At 52.0% G+C, this 18,026-nt stretch overlaps 1 protein-coding gene across 3 annotated transcripts in view; it reads left to right on the top strand.

The window, feature by feature from the left end:
• BHLHA15 (basic helix-loop-helix family member a15) overlaps positions 1-18,026 on the top strand; it is a 44,509-nt gene that overhangs the window by 19,251 nt on the left and 7,232 nt on the right. The gene's annotated exons all lie outside the window — the stretch shown is intronic.

The raw sequence follows: 18,026 nt of genomic DNA, 5'->3' as shown, positions 1-18,026 counted from the left end.
GTCTACCAATGACCCACCGGGGCTACAGTAATAGAGGGTGGTGTTCGCGTGAACGTTAGTATGCAATCAAGGGTATAAAGGTGTGTTCACACAAGGCAGATGTTTTGCAAAAATTTCTACAACTAAAAACTGACTAAGCCATTGACGGGCACCACACCGATACCAAGAGAGGAGCAGAACGTTCACTGTCAAAGGACATAAAAACTAGGAGGAGCACTGACACACTATAGAAACTGGCATAGCCGAGTATATAAAGTCAAAAATTGCTACAAGTTTATTATAAAGTCATAAAAACATTTTTTTCCCCAAAACAGACAAAAATGGTTAAAACCTTTTAAAGACACATACTTGTACAAAAGAACCAGTGTCGGACCCCAATAAGGTCACAGACCCCCCCCCCCCACATGGTGACAATAGGAATATAGGACTAAACCCTCAAATAGCTATTGGTTATGGGAAAATCTCCGAAGATTTAGTGGTCTCTAATATGTATGGCAAAACATTTATAGGGTATGAATAATAAATAATATAACATGAGATAAAAAAAGCTGAATGTTTCATTATTGAAAAAGAAGAGGGGTCCAAAAGAAAAAAAATAAAAATAAGAAATATATATAATATCAAACTAGTAGCGGTTCCCATGTGTATCGCCGACACTCCGGCTTCCTCAGGGGGTGGATACTACCATGAACGGTCTGCTTTAATAGTCATCAAATGAAGATTGAATTAAATACTTTATATTATATAATTTTATACATTAAATTTATGTGATTTTTCTCTTGACGATAAATAGATGACTTTAGTAATCTGCCGCCTGTGAAAATATCCTACTTATACGAATTATCACCAACAACATCATTAATTCAGTCCCATGAAAGCAGGGTACTTAATACATTATGTGTAAACATTAAAGGGGTTGTCCAAGATCAAGTCTGCTTTCTTCCACAAAACAGCACCACACCAACCCTCAGGTTGTTTTTGGTACTGCAGCTCAGCTCCAACAATGGAAGAAAGCAGCCATGTTTTTTTTTACTCCTGTACAACCCCTTTTAACAGAGATCTCTGAGGATGAGGCCATCAACTAGAGACACTTTAGTTTGTACCAGACTCACAGCCAGCTTTTCATTAACCCTTTCGAGATCGGGCCTTTTTTTTTTTTTGGGCGTTTCCATTTTTTCCTCCTCCTCCTCCTCCTCCTCTTCCAAGAGCCTTAACTTGTTTATATTTCGATCAACATAACTGTATGAGGGATCGTTTCTGCATGACGTGTTGTACTTTAAAATGACATACGGTAATGTGTGGTGAAATGATGAAAAAAAAGGAATTTTGCAATAGTTTTTTGGGGGATTTTGTTTTTAAGGTGTCCATTGTGCAATAAAAGTAATTTGGCAATATGATTTTTCATGACTCTCCAAACTTGTATAGTTATAGGGGTTACTAAAGATTCAGAACTTTGTAAAAAAACACCTTTATATTTTTGTTGATGAACTGTTTTGCATGGTGACCTGTTGTTTTCATTGGTACCATTTTAAGTACATTGAACATTTTGATCATTTTTTCTTATTGCATTTTTTTATAGAGTTGTAGTCATCGAAAAAATGCAATTTCGACATTTCTAATTCTTTATGTCTTATTCTTTAATCTGTATTCTTTATTTATTCGCTATTTTCTTTACATCATTTACCTAATGGGTTATGTTTTTGTTTAATGTTTTTTTTTTATTTTCTTATTTTCAGAAGCCCAGCCTTTGTCTGGTCTTCATAAGTGTACCAAGATGGCAGTGACTGGGATCTTTAGAAGGCCCCAGACTTCCATGGTAAACCATTGGTACTCCTGGAATGGGGAGGAGGGCCGAACAAGATGAGAAGATCAAATGGTGCTGCAGTCTAGCATGCGTCGGAGTGGCAGTCTAACATGCGTCGGAGTGGCAGTCTAGCATGCGTCGGAGTGGCAATCTAGCATGCGTCGGAGACTCGGAGTGGCAGTCTAGCATGTGTCGGAGACTCGGAGTGGCAGTCTAGCATGCGTCGGAGTGGCAGTTTAGCATGTGTCGGAGTGGCAATCTAGCATGCGTCGGAGTGGCAGTCCAGCATGTGTCGGAGACTCGGAGTGGCAGTCTAGCATGCGTCAGAGTGGCAGTTTAGCATGTGTCGGAGTGGCAGTTTAGCATTCGTCGGAGTGGCAGTTTAGCATGTGTCGGAGTGGCAGTTTAGCATGCGTCGGAGTGGCAGTTCAGCATGTGTCGGAGTGGCAGTCCACCATGTGTCGGAGTGGCAGTCCAGCATGCGTCGGAGTGGCAGTTTAGCATGTGTCGGAGACTCGGAGTGGCAGTCCAGCATGTGTCGGAGTGGCAGTCCAGCATGCGTCGGAGTGGCAGTTTAGCATGCGTCGGAGACTCGGAGTGGCAGTCTAGCATGCGTCGGAGTGGCAGTTTAGCATGCGTTGGAGTGGCAGTCCAGCATGTGTCGGAGACTCGGAGTGGCAGTCTAGCATGCGTCGGAGTGGCAATCTAGCATGTGTCGGAGACTCGGAGTGGCAGTCCAGCATGTGTCGGAGACTCGGAGTGGCAATCTAGCATGTGTCGGAGACTCGGAGTGGCAGTCTAGCATGCGTCGGAGTGGCAATCTAGCATGTGTCGGAGACTCGGAGTGGCAGTTTAGCATGCGTCGGAGTGACAGTTTAGCATGCGTCGGAGTGGCAGTTTAGCATGCATCGGAGTGGCAGTTTAGCATGCGTCGGAGTGGCAGTCCAGCATGTGTCAGAGACTCAGAGTGGCAGTCTAGCATGCGTCTGAGACTCGGAGTGGCAGTCTAGCATGCATCGGAGTGGCAATCTAGCATATGTCGGAGACTCGGAGTGGCAGTTTAGCATGCGTCGGAGTGGCAGTCTAGCATGCGTCGGAGTGGCAGTCTAGCATGCGTCGGAGTGGCAGTTTAGCATGCGTCAGAGTGGCAGTCCAGCATGTGTCGGAGTGGCAATCTAGCATGCGTTGGAGTGGCAGTCCAGCATGTGTCGGAGACTCAGAGTGGCAGTCTAGCATGTGTCGGAGACTCGAAGTGGCAGTCTAGCATGCGTCGGAGTGGCAATCTAGCATATGTCGGAGACTCGGAGTGGCAGTTTAGCATGCGTCGGAGTGGCAGTCTAGCATGCGTCGGAGTGGCAGTCTAGCATGCGTCGGAGTGGCAGTCTAGCATGCGTCGGAGTGGCAGTTTAGCATGCGTCAGAGTGGCAGTCCAGCATGTGTCGGAGTGGCAGTCTAGCATGCGTTGGAGTTGGAGTGGCAGTCCAGCATGTGTCAGAGACTCGGAGTGACAGTCTAGCATGCGTCGGAGTGGCAGTCTAGCATGTGTCGGAGTGGCAGTCTAGCATGCATCGGAGAGGCAGTCCAGCATGTGTCGGAGACTCGGAGTGGCAATCTAGCATGTGTCGAAGACTCGGAGTGGCAGTCTAGCATGCGTCAGAGTGGCAGTTTATCATGCATCGGAGTGGCAGTTTAGCATGCTTCGGAGTGGCAGTCCAGCATGTGTCGGAGACTCAGAGTGGCAGTCTAGCATGCGTCGGAGTGGCAATCTAGCATGTGTCGGAGACTCGGAGTGGCAGTTTAGCATGCGTCGGAGTGGCAGTCTAGCATGCGTCGGAGTGACAGTTTAGCATGCGTCGGAGTGGCAGTCCAGCATGTGTCGGAGACTCGGAGTGGCAGTCTAGCATGCGTCGGAGTGGCAGTCTAACATGTGTCGGAGTGGCAGTTTAGAATGCGTCGGAGTGGCAGTCCAGCATGTGTCGGAGTGGCAGTCTAGCATGCGTCGGAGTGGCAGTCCAGCATGTGTCGGAAACTCGGAGTGGCAATCTAACATGTGTCGGAGACTCGGAGTGGCATTCTAGCATGCGTCGGAGTGGCAGTTTATCATGCATCAGAGTGGCAGTTTAGCATGCGTCGGAGTGGCAGTCCAGCATGTGTCGGAGACTCGGAGTGGCAGTCTAGCATGCGTCGGAGACTCGGAGTGGCAGTCTAGCATGCATCGGAGTGGCAATCTAGCATGTGTCGGAGACTCGGAGTGGCAGTCTAGCATGCGTCGGAGTGGCAGTTTAGCATGCGTCGGAGTGGGAGTCCAGCATGCGTCGGAGTGGCAGTCCAGCATGTGTCGGAGACTCAGAGTGGCAGTCTAGCATGCGTCGGAGTGGTAGTCCAGCATGTGTCGGAGACTCGGCGTGGCAGTCTAGCATGCGTCGGAGTGGCAGTTTAGCATGCGTCAGAGTGGCAGTTTAGCATGCGTCAGAGTGGCAGTCCAGCATGAGTCGGAGACTCAGAGTGGCAGTCTAGCATGCGTCGGAGTGGCAGTCCAGCATGTGTCGGAGACTCGGCGTGGCAGTCTAGCATACGTCGGAGTGGCAATCTAGCATGTGTCGTAGACTCAGAGTGGCAGTCTAGCATGCGTCGGAGTGGTAGTCCAGCATGTGTCGGAGACTCGGCGTGGCAGTCTAGCATGCATCGGAGTGGCAGTTTAGCATGCGTCGGAGTGGCAGTTTAGCATGCGTCGAAGTGGCAGTCCAGCATGCGTCGGAGTGGCAGTCCAGCATGTGTCGGAGACTCAGAGTGGCAGTCTAGCATGCGTCGGAGTGGTAGTCCAGCATGTGTCGGAGACTCGGCGTGGCAGTCTAGCATGCGTCGGAGTGGCAGTTTAGCTTTGGTCGGAGTGGCAGTTTAGCATGCGTAGGAGTGGCAGTCCAGCATGCGTCGGAGTGGCAGTCCAGCATGTGTCGGAGACTCAGAGTGGCAGTCTAGCATGCGTCGGAGTGGCAGTCCAGCATGTGTCGGAGACTCGGCGTGGTAGTCTAGCATACGTCGGAGTGGCAATCTAGCATGTGTCGGAGACTCAGAGTGGCAGTCTAGCATGCGTCGGAGTGGTAGTCCAGCATGTGTCGGAGACTCGGCGTGGCAGTCTAGCATGCGTCAGAGTGACAGTTTAGCATGCGTTGGAGTGGCAGTCCAGCATGTGTCGGAGACTCAGAGTGGGAGTCTAGCATGCGTCAGAGTGGCAGTCCAGCATGTGTCGGAGACTCGGCGTGGCAGTCTAGCATACGTCGGAGTGGCAATCTAGCATGTGTCAGAGACTCGGAGTGGCAGTTTAGCATGCGCCGGAGTGGCAATCTAGCATGCGTCGGAGACTCGGAGTGGCAGTCTAGCATGCGTCGGAGTGGCAGTCTAGCATGCGTCGGAGTGGCAATCTTGCATGTGTCGGAGACTCGGAGTGGCAGTCTAGCATGCGTCGGAGTGGCAGTTTAGCATGCATCGAAGTGGCAGTACAGTATGTGTCGGAGACTCGGAGTGGCAGTCCAACATGTGTCGGAGACTCGGAGTGGCAGTCTAGCATGCATCGGAGTGGCAGTCTAGCATGCATCGGAGTGGCAATCTTGCATGTGTCGGAGACTCGGAGTGGCAGTCTAGCATGCATCGGAGTGGCAGTCCAACACGTGTCGGAGACTCGGAGTGGCAGTCTAGCATGCATCGGAGTGGCAATCTAGCATGCGTTGGAGACTCGGAGTGGCAGTCTAGCATGCGTCGGAGTGGCAGTCTAGCATGCGTCGGAGTGGCAGTCTAGCATGTGTCAGAGTGGCAGTCTAACATGTGTCGGAGTGGCAGTTTAGCATGCGTTGGAGTGGCAGTCCAGCATGTGTCGGAGACTTGGAGTGGCAGTCTAGCATGCATCGGAGTGGCAATCTAGCATGTGTTGGAGACTCGGAGTGGCAGTCTAGCATGCGTCTGAGTGGCAGTCCAGCATGTGTCGGAGACTCGGAGTGGCAGTCTAGCATGCGTCAGAGTGTCAGTCTAGCATGCGTCGGAGTGTCAGTCTAGCATGCATCGGAGTGGCAGTCTAGCATGCGTCGGAGTGGCAGTTTAGCATGTGTCGGAGACTCGGAGTGGCAGTCTAGCATGTGTCGGAGACTCAGAGTGGCAGTCTAGCATGCGTCTGAGTGGCAGTCCAGCATGTGTCGGAGACTCGGAGTGGCAATCTAGCATGGGTCGGAGACTCGGAGTGGCAATCTAACATGCGTCGGAGACTCGGAGTGGCAGTCTAGCATGCGTCGGAGTGGCAGTTTAGCATGCGTTGGAGTGGCAGTCCAGCATGTGTCGGAGACTCGGAGTGGCAGTCTAGCATGCGTCGGAGACTCGGAGTGGCAATCTAACATGCGTCGGAGACTCGGAGTGGCAGTCTAGCATGCGTCGGAGTGGCAGTTTAGCATGCGTTGGAGTGGCAGTCCAGCATGTGTCGGAGACTCGGAGTGGCAGTCTAGCATGCGTCGGAGTGGCAATCTAGCATACGTCGGAGTGGCAGTCCAGCATGTGTCGGAGACTCGGAGTGGCAATCTAGCATGCGTCGGAGACTCGGAGTGGCAATCTAGCATGCGTCGGAGTGGCAGTTTAGCATGCGTTGGAGTGGCAGTCCAGCATGTGTCGGAGACTCGGAGTGGCAGTCTAGCATGCATCGGAGTGGCAGTCTAGCATGCGTCGGAGTGGCAGTCTAGCATGTGACTCGCCCCCTGGGCCGAGGGTCACCCGGAACCGGGCTTCTGAGGGTTGTAGTATCCGTGGCGGTGACCCGGTCCCGTGGCTCAGGGTGGTCAGGCCAATGGCGGTATTTTGTGGGTTTTAGGTTAATTGTCCGACTGCGCCACCCGTGGATTGCGGTCAGTATGGACCGCCGCTGCAAGGCAGACCACTGGGGCTGATGGTGTATGCAGCTGAGGTAGTGTGACTCCCCACGGGAAGAGTGCAGCCGCAGGGCAGAGAATGTGGATGATGGGAGTGATGGTGCGCGGGCGTCCCAGCACTAGTAGTGCTGGTGCGGCAATGAAGCACAGAGACGTGGGGTTGCAGTTCAAGTTCTTTACTCACAGTTCTTTATGTCCCAAGTCATTCCGCGGGCAATGACTGCCCAAGCCGTGCTGCGTCCACCAGGCAGGGGGCTCAGTCAACCCCCAGGCAATTCCAGAGTGTGTCACAGGACTCCCTTCTACTCCTTTCTCTGGCCGTGCCCCACCAGTGACACTATGTCTGTCCAGCTCCCGCGGGCCTTCTCTTGGGAGGGCTTCGTGCTCACCTCCCTGACCCTATGTGGTATGCCTTTCTAGTAGGTGTAGTGAGGGGTCGCACCAAGATATGATCACGACCGCCGGTCCTTGGCTGAGGATTAGTCGCCTCCACCAACTTGGGATCCGGTACCCTGTTCTGCCAACCCGTCACCCGCAATCTCCTGGGCCTTTGGGGTTCCTTCTGCCCTCGTGTCTCTGGGCCTCTCTTGGTGTTCTGTTCCTTTCTTCCTTTCCTTTCTGTTCCTGTCTTTTCTGCTGGCTCTGGCCTCACAGGCTAGGCCCGCCTCCGGAGCAGAGCTCCACAGAGGCCCTGCTCTGTCACTTCCTCTCTCAGACTGAACTGACCACCGTCCTAAGATGGTGCCCACCTTATATACCTCCCTCTCTGTGTATGAGCCCAGGTGACTTGCAACCAATGGGCTCCTACCTATGCCCAGAAACCCAACCTCTATCTGCTCCTACATCACTGGGTTTTCCTCCCCCCTCCCCACTCCAGCCAGGGACAGATTCTGTTGTGCCTGCACTTCTGTCTAGTGGGAGCTGTTCACCGGAAATGGGGTGTGTGTGATGCATGCAGCTTACTGAGTCTTGGTCCACACTCCATCCTTACCCGGGAGTGGAATACCACACCTCTGGTCTGAGGTGCAATACCCCTGTAGCGGCCGAACCCTCGGGGCTCTACACATGTGTCAGAGACTCGGAGTGGCAGTTTAGCATGTGTCAAAGACTCGGAGTGGCAGTCTAGCATGTGTCAAAGACTCGTAGTGGCAGTCTAGCATGTGTCAAAGATTCGGAGTGGCAGTCTAGCATGTGTCGGAGACTCGGAGTGGCAGTCTAGCATGTGTCGGAGACTAGGAGAGGCAGTCTAGCATGCGTCAGACTGAAGGAGGTGGCCAGGTCCAGTGCTTGGCTGTTTCTGTCAGACCCATAGACAGGTGCTCAGGACCCGAGTTCTAGTTCAAGAGGCCAAATTCGATTTGTAGAAAGCATAAACTTCTCAATAAGATATTCTGGAATTTGCTGGTGGTTCGATCACTGGGAATCACATCAGTTGCCTCATTTGGCAATTATTCCTGCATAGCTTCACAGTTGTCCAACCATTTTGCAGGTAGAGAATGGGCTGGACTTGATAGGAGTACCATTGTGGATACAAAATGCTGAAGGAACTCCAAGTCCTACAGATGTAAATGCTGTCACTGGCAAAGACTGGTATAACCCTTTATCATGTTAGTAAGTGTAAATTCCCACCTTCTCTGGTTCTATGTGACACCGCACAAATTTCCCATCTAACGCCTTTCAAGCCCTGCACACTGATCTAAGGCAAACACAGTTCTGGGATGTATGAAGCGAAGCATACAGTCTAGATCACGTGAAGTCATTATCGCACTTTACTCCTCTTTGGTCAGACCTCATCTGGAATACTGTGTCCAGTTCTGGGCCCCACATTTTAAAAAAGACATCGAAAAACTGGAGCAAGTTCAGAGAAGAGAGACCAGAATGGTGATCGGACTGTAAACCATGTCCTATGAGGAACGGTTGCAGGATTTGGGAATGTTTATCTTGCAAAAAAGAAGACTGAGAGGAGACTTAATAGCTGTCTACAAATATGTCAAAGGCTGTCACACTGTAGAGGGATCATCCTTGTGCACATGGAAACACGAGGAGCAATGGAACGAAACCAAAAGGGAGAAGATACAGATTAGATATTGGAAAAAAAACTTTTTGACAGTGATGGTGATCAATGAGTGGAACAGGCTTCCACGAGAGGTGGTGAGGTCTCCTTTAATGGAAGTCTTCATTCAGAGGCTGGACAGACATCAGTCTGAGATTATTTAGTGAATCCTGCATTGAGCAGGGATTTGGACACAATGACCCTGGAGGACCCTTCCAACTCTAACATTCTATGATTCTAAGCAGTTGGGTGGCTTCAGGGACATGTGAGCATTGTGCTGCTCTTATCTGAGACGTCATGACTCATATTTCCTGAAAAGATAGTTGTAAAAGCTTCTTAACTGATCTTTCTTGGTTTTTTTTCCTGCAGTTTCTCAATCACTTGAGTGAAACGTTATTTAATAGTTTTTGAGGGTTTGTTTTTCACATCCGTTTTGTAGACAACACTGCCCAATTGTATCATTGCGTAATATGTTCATCTTATGTGGTGAAGAGGTAGTTTAAGAAATTTATAATGGGCTTTCTCCTTAAAGGAGCACTTAAAAGTATTAGAAAAAAAAAATGCATTTAATGTCCAGTCGCACATATGTATCTGGAGGTTCTTGAGATGTGGGAGATAAAGTAATAATCAGGGGGCAGCGCATTATCTGGACTTCCTGACTGTGACGCCATTGAGATCTGTGTCCCTTCAGCTATAAACCTACTATAGCAGTTCAGGCCAGGACAACACTGGTGGTAGAGTGTCCACAAAAATGACGGAAGTACCACCTGCGAAGCTGCTTCAGGAAAAAGGCCACCAGCTTTTTCCTGAAGTGGCTTTGTTTTGGAAAATCTTGTCGGGTGTACCCTAAGCAGGAAGAGGCGGTGCTGGGCTGGGAATAGAGCTGGAGTGGCAGAGGCTTCAGATCTACACATAGATCTTCAGCCTCATTTACATATCAATTCAAACTCTGATTTCTCAGTATCAGAGGAATGGCCTGGCCATGTAAAGGTATTGCTGGACTTGTCTCTGAAAGATCTACAAGTGCATATAAATAGTTTGGGGTGTAAAATTCTGCTGACAGATTCCCTTTAATTTTTATAATACTGTGTTCTTGACCAAATGAGAAAAATTCTGATTTTTAGTTTTTTTTTTTGGCATATTTGATTTATTTTACTCACTTTTATAGCGCCATTAATTCCACAGCGCTTTACCGACATTATCATCACTGTCCCCATTGTGGCTCACAATCTGTATTTCCTATCAGTATGTCTTTGGAGTGTGGGAGGAAACCCACGCAAACATGGGGAGAACATACAAACTCCTTGCAGATGTTGTCCTTGGTGGGATTTGAACAAAGGACCCCAGTGCTGCAGTGCTAACCACTGAGCCACTATGCTGCCCTCTCCTCATTATTTGGTTTTAGGTTGGCTATAGACATATGAGACCTGTGGACTGACATCAATCATTCCTGACCTGCCGATACCCGAGCATACATCTCTTCCGTATGGGCCGAGGGTGGACTCCTCTGTCCCCATGGGACACTTGGTGTTGGTAAACAGTCGGGACCCTGTTACCATCATATACATTAGATGGACAGCTCCGGCACCATATACTTAGTCTCCTCGACCCCTGGTATACAAAGTGCTTGTTATGCAGTTGCATGCTTGTATTATGTGAGGTGTAATTCTGCTATATAATAATTAATAGCTGTCACATAGCTGGTCTGTGTGCATCCAAAAAAAAAAGTCCTGTGACTGTAAAAAACATGATAAATAATTGCATCCAATAATTCACAGGTGACGTCTGTTTCTTTCCTCTCCTTCTCCAACTATCCCAGAGTATCACAAAAACTTTATTCAGGTACGACTCAAATGATGCAAAACAATCCTTTAAACTAAGTGCAGATTTACAGTCTTACGTTCCTAAGAACAAATCATCAGCAGATTCCGTCCGAGTGGAAGAGAAAGAAAAGCTATTTCTTCCGCTTGGATGGAATGTAAGGCTGCAGCCAATCAGCTGCCACTGATTGGCTGCAGTGGTCAAGTCACACCCCTTCCTTCCAAACCAGAGGAAGAAGCCTGGAGCACAACAGACGCCAGCAGCAGAATGAAGGAACAGTGCCGGTCTGGTAGGTACTGGGTTCTTTCTTACTTTTGCACCACTTTGGGTCTATTAATAAAATGTGCAAAAGTAATAGACAAACCCTTTAAACATGATTTTATTGTGTAAAATTAGTAAAACAAAAAAAATTTATATATTAACCACAACAATAGAGGCCCTGAAAATGAATGAAATTGGCTCAGTGGTTAAGTGCTTGGCTCCTGGGTACAAATCCCACCAAGGACAACATCTGCAAGGAGTTTGTATGTTCTCCTCGTGTTTGCGTGGGTTTCCTCCAGGTTCTCCAGTTTCCTCCCAAACTCCAAAGTCATACTGATAGGGAATCTAGATTGTGAGCCCCAATGGGGACTGCAATGATGAAGCATTGTGGAAAGCATTGTGGAATATGTTGGCGCTACCTCCTCACGCTCCATGATATACTGGAGCGGGTTCAGGAGCTGAGCCTGCTCGACACCAGGTACTTGTCTCTAAAGTCAGCTCTGATTTGTTGCTGGTAACCCCTTAAATGCCACAGTCAGTCACTGACCGTGGCACTTAAGCAGCACAATCCTGCCATACTGCAGTATAACGATCGCAGGTTCAATTCACCTATGGGGGAGTAAAAAAAAAATTGGGCACAGCTATGTCCCTGGCATAATATCATGAATAATTATATGTTATGTTTGCAACTGGCATGGCCAACTGTGTGTGCGTGTGTGAATGTGCACCAATAATGTCCAGAGCTTATGTCTGGGGTTGCAGCTTAGCCTCTGAGGCTGCTATATCAGGGACAAGCTAAGGACAAGGGCGGGCACTGAGGTGTAGGTACTAAAGGATTGGAAATCACCACTGTAGACCATGTCGGAGAACCCAATGCCAATCTCCTGTGATACTCAACAATCTAGCGGAGAGATAGTTCACTGAGTAAAATACGGATCTCTAGGTCAACACTCGTATCAAGACGCCATCCAGACGCATTTTTGAAGGTTGGCCCTTCTGTAGGGTTACACATGAAAAATATGAGGTTCTTGAACCCCATTATAGTGCCAAAAGAGCATGTTAGCTGGCCGCCCCTGGATTTACCATGTTAGCCGGCCACCCCTGGATGTAGCACGTTAGCCGTCCGCCCCTGGATGTAGCATATTAGCCGGCCGCCACCGGATGTAGCATGTTAGCCAGCCGCCCCTGGATGTAGCATGATAGCCGGCCACCCTTGGATGTAGCATATTAGCCGTCCGCCCCTGGATGTAGCATATTAGCCGTCCGCCCCTGGATGTAGCATGTTAGCCAGCCGCCCCTGGATGTAGCATGATAGCCGGCCACCCTTGGATGTAGCACGTTAGCCGGCTGCCCCTGAATGTAGCATGATATCCGGCCACCATTGGATGTAGCATATTAGCCGTCCGCCCCTGGATGTAGCATATTAGCCGGCCGCCACCGGATGTAGCATGTTAGCCAGCCGCCCCTGGATGTAGCATGATATCCGACCACCCTTGGATGTAGCACGTTAGCCGGCTGCCCCTGAATGTAGCATGATATCCGGCCACCATTGGATGTAGCATATTAGCCGGCCACCCCTGGATGTAGCACGTTAGCCGTCCGCCCCTGGATGTAGCATATTAGTCAGCCGCCCCTGGATGTAGCATGATATCCGTCCACCCTTGGATGTAGCACGTTAGCCGGCTGCCCCTGAATGTAGCATGATATCCGGCCACCCCTGGATGTAGCATATTAGTCGGCCGCCCCTGGATGTAGCATATTAGCCGGCTGCCCCTGGATATAGCATATTAGCCGGCCGCCCCTGGATGTAGCATGATAGCCAGCCGCCCCTGGATGTAGCATATTAGCCGGCCACACCTGGATGTAGCATATTAGCCGGCCACACCTGGATGTAGCATATTAGCCGGCCACACCTGGATGTAACATGATAGCCAGCCGCCCCTGGATGTAGCATATTAGTCGGCCGCCCCTGGATGTAGCATATTAGTCGGCCGCCCCTGGATGTAGCATATTAGCCGGCCACCCCTGGATGTAGCATATTAGTCGGCCGCCCCTGGATGTAGCATATTAGCCGGCCGCCCCTGGATGTAGCATATTAGCCGGCCGCCCCTGGATGTAGCACGTTAGCCGGCCACCCCTGGATGTAGCACGTTAGCCGGCCACCCCTGGATGTAGCACGTTAGCCGGCCACCCCTGGATGTAGCACGTTAGCCGGCCACCCCTGGATGTAGCTTGATAGCCAGCCGCCCCTGGATGTAGCATATTAGTCGCCCACCCCTGGATGTAGCATATTAGCTGGCCATCCCTGGATGTAACATGATAGCCAGCCGCCCCTGGATGTAGCATATTAGCCGGCCACCCATGGATGTAGCATATTAGTCGGCCGCCCCTGGATGTAGCATATTAGTCGGCCGCCCCTGGATGTAGCATATTAGTCGGCCGCCCCTGGATGTAGCATATTAGCCGGCCACCCCTGGATGTAGCATATTAGTCGGCCGCCCCTGGATGTAGCATATTAGCCAGCCGCCCCTGGATGTAGCATGATATCCGACCACCCTTGGATGTAGCACGTTAGCCAGCTGCCCCTGAATGTAGCATGATATCCGGCCACCATTGGATGTAGCATATTAGCCGGCCACCCCTGGATGTAGCACGTTAGCCGTCCGCCCCTGGATGTAGCATATTAGTCAGCCGCCCCTGGATGTAGCATGATATCCGTCCACCCTTGGATGTAGCACGTTAGCCGGCTGCCCCTGAATGTAGCATGATATCCGGCCACCCCTGGATGTAGCATATTAGTCGGCCGCCCCTGGATGTAGCATATTAGCCGGCTGCCCCTGGATATAGCATATTAGCCGGCCGCCCCTGGATGTAGCATGATAGCCAGCCGCCCCTGGATGTAGCATGATAGCCGGCCACCCCTAGATGTAGCATATTAGCCGGCCACACCTGGATGTAGCATATTAGCCGGCCACACCTGGATGTAACATGATAGCCAGCCGCCCCTGGATGTAGCATATTAGTCGGCCGCCCCTGGATGTAGCATATTAGTCGGCCGCCCCTGGATGTAGCATATTAGCCGGCCACCCCTGGATGTAGCATATTAGTCGGCCGCCCCTGGATGTAGCATATTAGCCGGCCGCCCCTGGATGTAGCATATTAGCCGGCCGCCCCTGGATGTAGCACGTTAGCCGGCCACCCCTGGATGTAGCACGTTAGCCGGCCACCCCTGGATGTAGCACGTTAGCCGGCCACCCCTGGATGTAGCACGTTAGCCGGCCACCCCTGGATGTAGCTTGATAGCCAGCCGCCCCTGGATGTAGCATATTAGCCGGCCACCCATGGATGTAGCATATTAGTCGGCCGCCCCTGGATGTAGCATATTAGTCGGCCGCCCCTGGATGTAGCATATTAGTCGGCCGCCCCTGGATGTAGCATATTAGCCGGCCACCCCTGGATGTAGCATATTAGTCGGCCGCCCCTGGATGTAGCATATTAGCCGGCCGCCCCTGGATGTAGCACGTTAGCCGGTCACCCCTGGATGTAGCACGTTAGCCGGCCACCCCTGGATGTAGCACATTAGCCGGCCACCCCTGGATGTAGCTTGATAGCCAGCCGCCCCTGGATGTAGCATATTAGCCGGCCACCCCTGGATGTAGCACGTTAGCCGGCCACCCCTGGATGTAGCTTGATAGCCAGCCGCCCCTGGATGTAGCATATTAGCCAGCCGCCCCTGGATGTAGCACGTTAGCCGGCCACCCCTGGATGTAGCATATTAGCCAGCCGCCCCTGGATGTAGCATATTAGCCGGCCACCCCTGGATGTAGCACGTTAGCCGGCCACCCCTGGATGTAGCTTGATAGCCGGCCGCCCCTGGATGTAGCATATTAGTCGCCCACCCCTGGATGTAGCATATTAGCCAGCCGCCCCTGGATGTAGCATATTAGTCGCCCACCCCTGGATGTAGCATATTAACTGGCCACCCCTGGATGTAACATGATAGCCAGCCGCCCCTGGATGTAGCATATTAGCCGGCCACCCCTGGGTGTAACATGATAGCCAGCCGCCCCTGGATGTAGCATATTAGCCGGCCACCCCTGGATGTAACATGATAGCCAGCCGCCCCTGGATGAAGCATATTAGCCGGCCACCCCTGGATGTAACATGATAGCCAGCCGCCCCTGGATGTAGCATATTAGCCGGCCACCCATGGATGTAGCATGATAGCCGGCCACCTCTGGATGTAGCATATTAGTCAGCCGCCCCTGGATGTAGCATATTAGCCGGCCGCCCCTGGATGTAGCATGATAGCCGGCCGCCCCTGGATGTAGCATGATAGCCGGCCACCTCTGGATGTAGCATATTAGTCAGCCGCCCCTGGATGTAGCATATTAGCCGGCCGCCCCTGGATGTAGCATATTAGTCAGCTGCCCCTGGATGTAGCATATTAGCCGGCCGCCCCTGGATGTAGCATATTAGCCGGCCACCCATGGATGTAGCATGATAGCCGGCCACCTCTGGATGTAGCATATTAGTCAGCCGCCCCTGGATGTAGCATATTAGCCGGCCGCCCCTGGATGTAGCATATTAGCCGGCCGCCCCTGGATGTATCATGTGAGCCGGCCACCCCTAGATATAGCATATTATCCGGCCGCCCCTGGATGTAGCATGATAGCCGGCCGCCCCTGGATGTAGCATGATAGCCGGCCACCCCTGAATGTAACATGATAGCCGGCCACCCCTGGATGTAGCATATTAGCCGGCCACCCCTGGATGTAGCATATTAGCCGGCCACCCCTGGATGTAGCATATTAGCCGGCCGCCCCTGGATGTAGCATGTGAGACGGCCGCCCCTGGATGTAGCATGTGAGCCGGCCACCCCTGGATGTAGCATATTAGCCGGCCACCCCTAGATGTAGCATGTGAGCCGGCCGCCCCTGGATGTAGCATATTAGTCGGCCGCCCCTGGATGTAGCATGATAGCCGGCCGCCCCTGGATGTAGCATGATAGCCGGCCGCCCCTGGATGTAGCATGATAGCCGGCCGCCCCTGGATGTAGCATGATAGCCGGCCACCCCTGGATGTAGCATGATAGCCGGCCACCCCTGGATGTAGCATATTAGCCGGCCGCCCCTGGATGTAGCATGATAGCCGGCCGCCCCTGGATGTAGTGACGCGCCCCCTGGGCCTGTGTTGCTGCTGCTGTGCAGGGGGGGAATACCCGGAGCCGGATCGCTGGGGGTTGTAGTTCTCCGTGGCGGTGACCCGGTCCGTGCCCAGGGTGGTCAAACCAGTGGCAGTCTATTTGTATTGTAATAAGTGTCCGACTACGCCACCCGTGGATTGCGGTCAGTGGGGACCGCCGCTGCACTGCAGACCGCTGAGGCTGATGTTGTTTGTGCAGCTGAGTATGGGATGACTCCCCACGGGAGGAGTATTGCCTCAGGGCAGCTAGTGTGGATAATGATGGGAGTGATGGTGCGAGTGTCCCAGTACTGATGGTGCTGGTGCGGCGATGAAACACAGAGACTTGTGGTGCAGTTTCCAAAGCTTTACTCACTGTTGTTGTTCAGATCACTTCGGCCAGCAGTGACCGCCCGAGCCGTGCTGCGTCCACCAGGTGAGGGACTCGGTCAACTCCCAGGCAATTCCAGAGTGCGGTTCAGAGCTCCCCTCTCTTCCTTTCTACTGGCCGTCCCCACCAGTGACCCACCTTTGTCCAGCTTCCTCGGGCCTTCTGTTGGTGAAACCTCTCTCCGGTTTCCCTGACCCTATGCGGTATGCCTTTCTGGTGGATGTAGTGAGGGGTCGCACCAAGATGTGGTGACAACCTCCGGTTTTGGCTGAGGATTAGTCGCCTCCACCAATTCGGGTTCCAGTACCCTGCTCTGCCAACCCTTCACCCAGTATCTCCTCTGGGAATATGGGGTTCCTTCTGCCTTCGTGTCTCTGGGCCTTTCTCTGTGTTCCTCGCCTCCTTTCTCCTCTGTTTCAGTTCCTTTCTTACTCTCCTTGCTGTTCCTTCTCTTCTCTCCCTCTCTGCTGTCTCAGGCCTCTACTCCAGGCCTGGCTCTGGGGCTGGGCCCAGACTGAGCCACAGCTCCCTGTCAGCCCTCTCTGGCTGAGCTCCTCTCTGAACTGAACCGGACTGAACACTGACCTAAGATAGTGCCCACCTTATATACCTCCTTCTATGTGTGAGCCCAGGTGACTAGCAACCAATGGGCTCCTACCTATGCCCAGAAACCCACCCCTATCTGCTCCTACACCACTGGGTTTTCCTCCCCCTCCCCACTCCAGCCAGGAACAGAAGCTGTCGTGCCTGCACTCTGTCTAGTGGGAGCACCGTTGGTCTGTTCCTCGGAAATGGGGTGTCTGTGGTGCATGCAGCCTACTGAGCCCCGGTCCACACTCCATCTTTACCCGGGAGTGGAATATCACACCTCTGGTTCGAGGTGCAATACCCCTGTAGCAGCCGAGTCCTCGGGGTGCTACAGTAGCATGATAGCCGGCCACCCCTGGATGTAGCATATTAGCCGGCCACCCCTGGATGTAGCATATTAGCCGGCCACCCCTGGATGTAGCATATTAGCCGGCCGCCCCTGGATGTAGCATGTGAGACGGCCGCCCCTGGATATAGCATGATAGCCGGCCGCCCCTGGATGTAGCATGTGAGCCGGCCACCCCTGGATGTAGCATATTAGCCGGCCACCCCTAGATGTAGCATGTGAGCCGGCCGCCCCTGGATGTAGCATATTAGTCGGCCGCCCCTGGATGTAGCATGTGAGCCGGCCGCCCCTGGATGTGATATATTATGTCCTATTCTCCTCATCCTTGTTGGATGTCTTGGCTTTAGACTCTCTTTTACGTCTTCATCTTCTATGCAAACAAGGTGCTGACACGTTCCTCGGCCGCTGTTTGATGTGCGTTTGCTCTTTATTTGTCACGTTGAAGATCAGATTTCTTATCTGTAATCATCAGGCTCCGGCGCTGCCTTCATAGACTACAGATTAAGAGTCATTGGTAAATATCACTGGAAGATGTAGAAATCCTAACCATACACTTAACCCCATTCACGCTCGGCACAAAGAGCCAATTGTCACATGGACACCATAGGGAGCAGCCAATAATGACCGCCGCTCTCACCGTTCTTGTCTTACAGCATTGTCCATAATTAGAA

The sequence above is a fragment of the Phyllobates terribilis genome, unplaced genomic scaffold (assembly GCF_046119375.1).
Source record: "Phyllobates terribilis strain yellow unplaced genomic scaffold, ASM4611937v1 Scaffold_9__5_contigs__length_417890890, whole genome shotgun sequence".
Lineage (NCBI taxonomy): Eukaryota > Metazoa > Chordata > Amphibia > Anura > Dendrobatidae > Phyllobates > Phyllobates terribilis.
The sequence above is the reverse complement of the archived record's forward strand: the minus strand, read 5'-3'. Positions and strand labels throughout refer to the sequence as shown.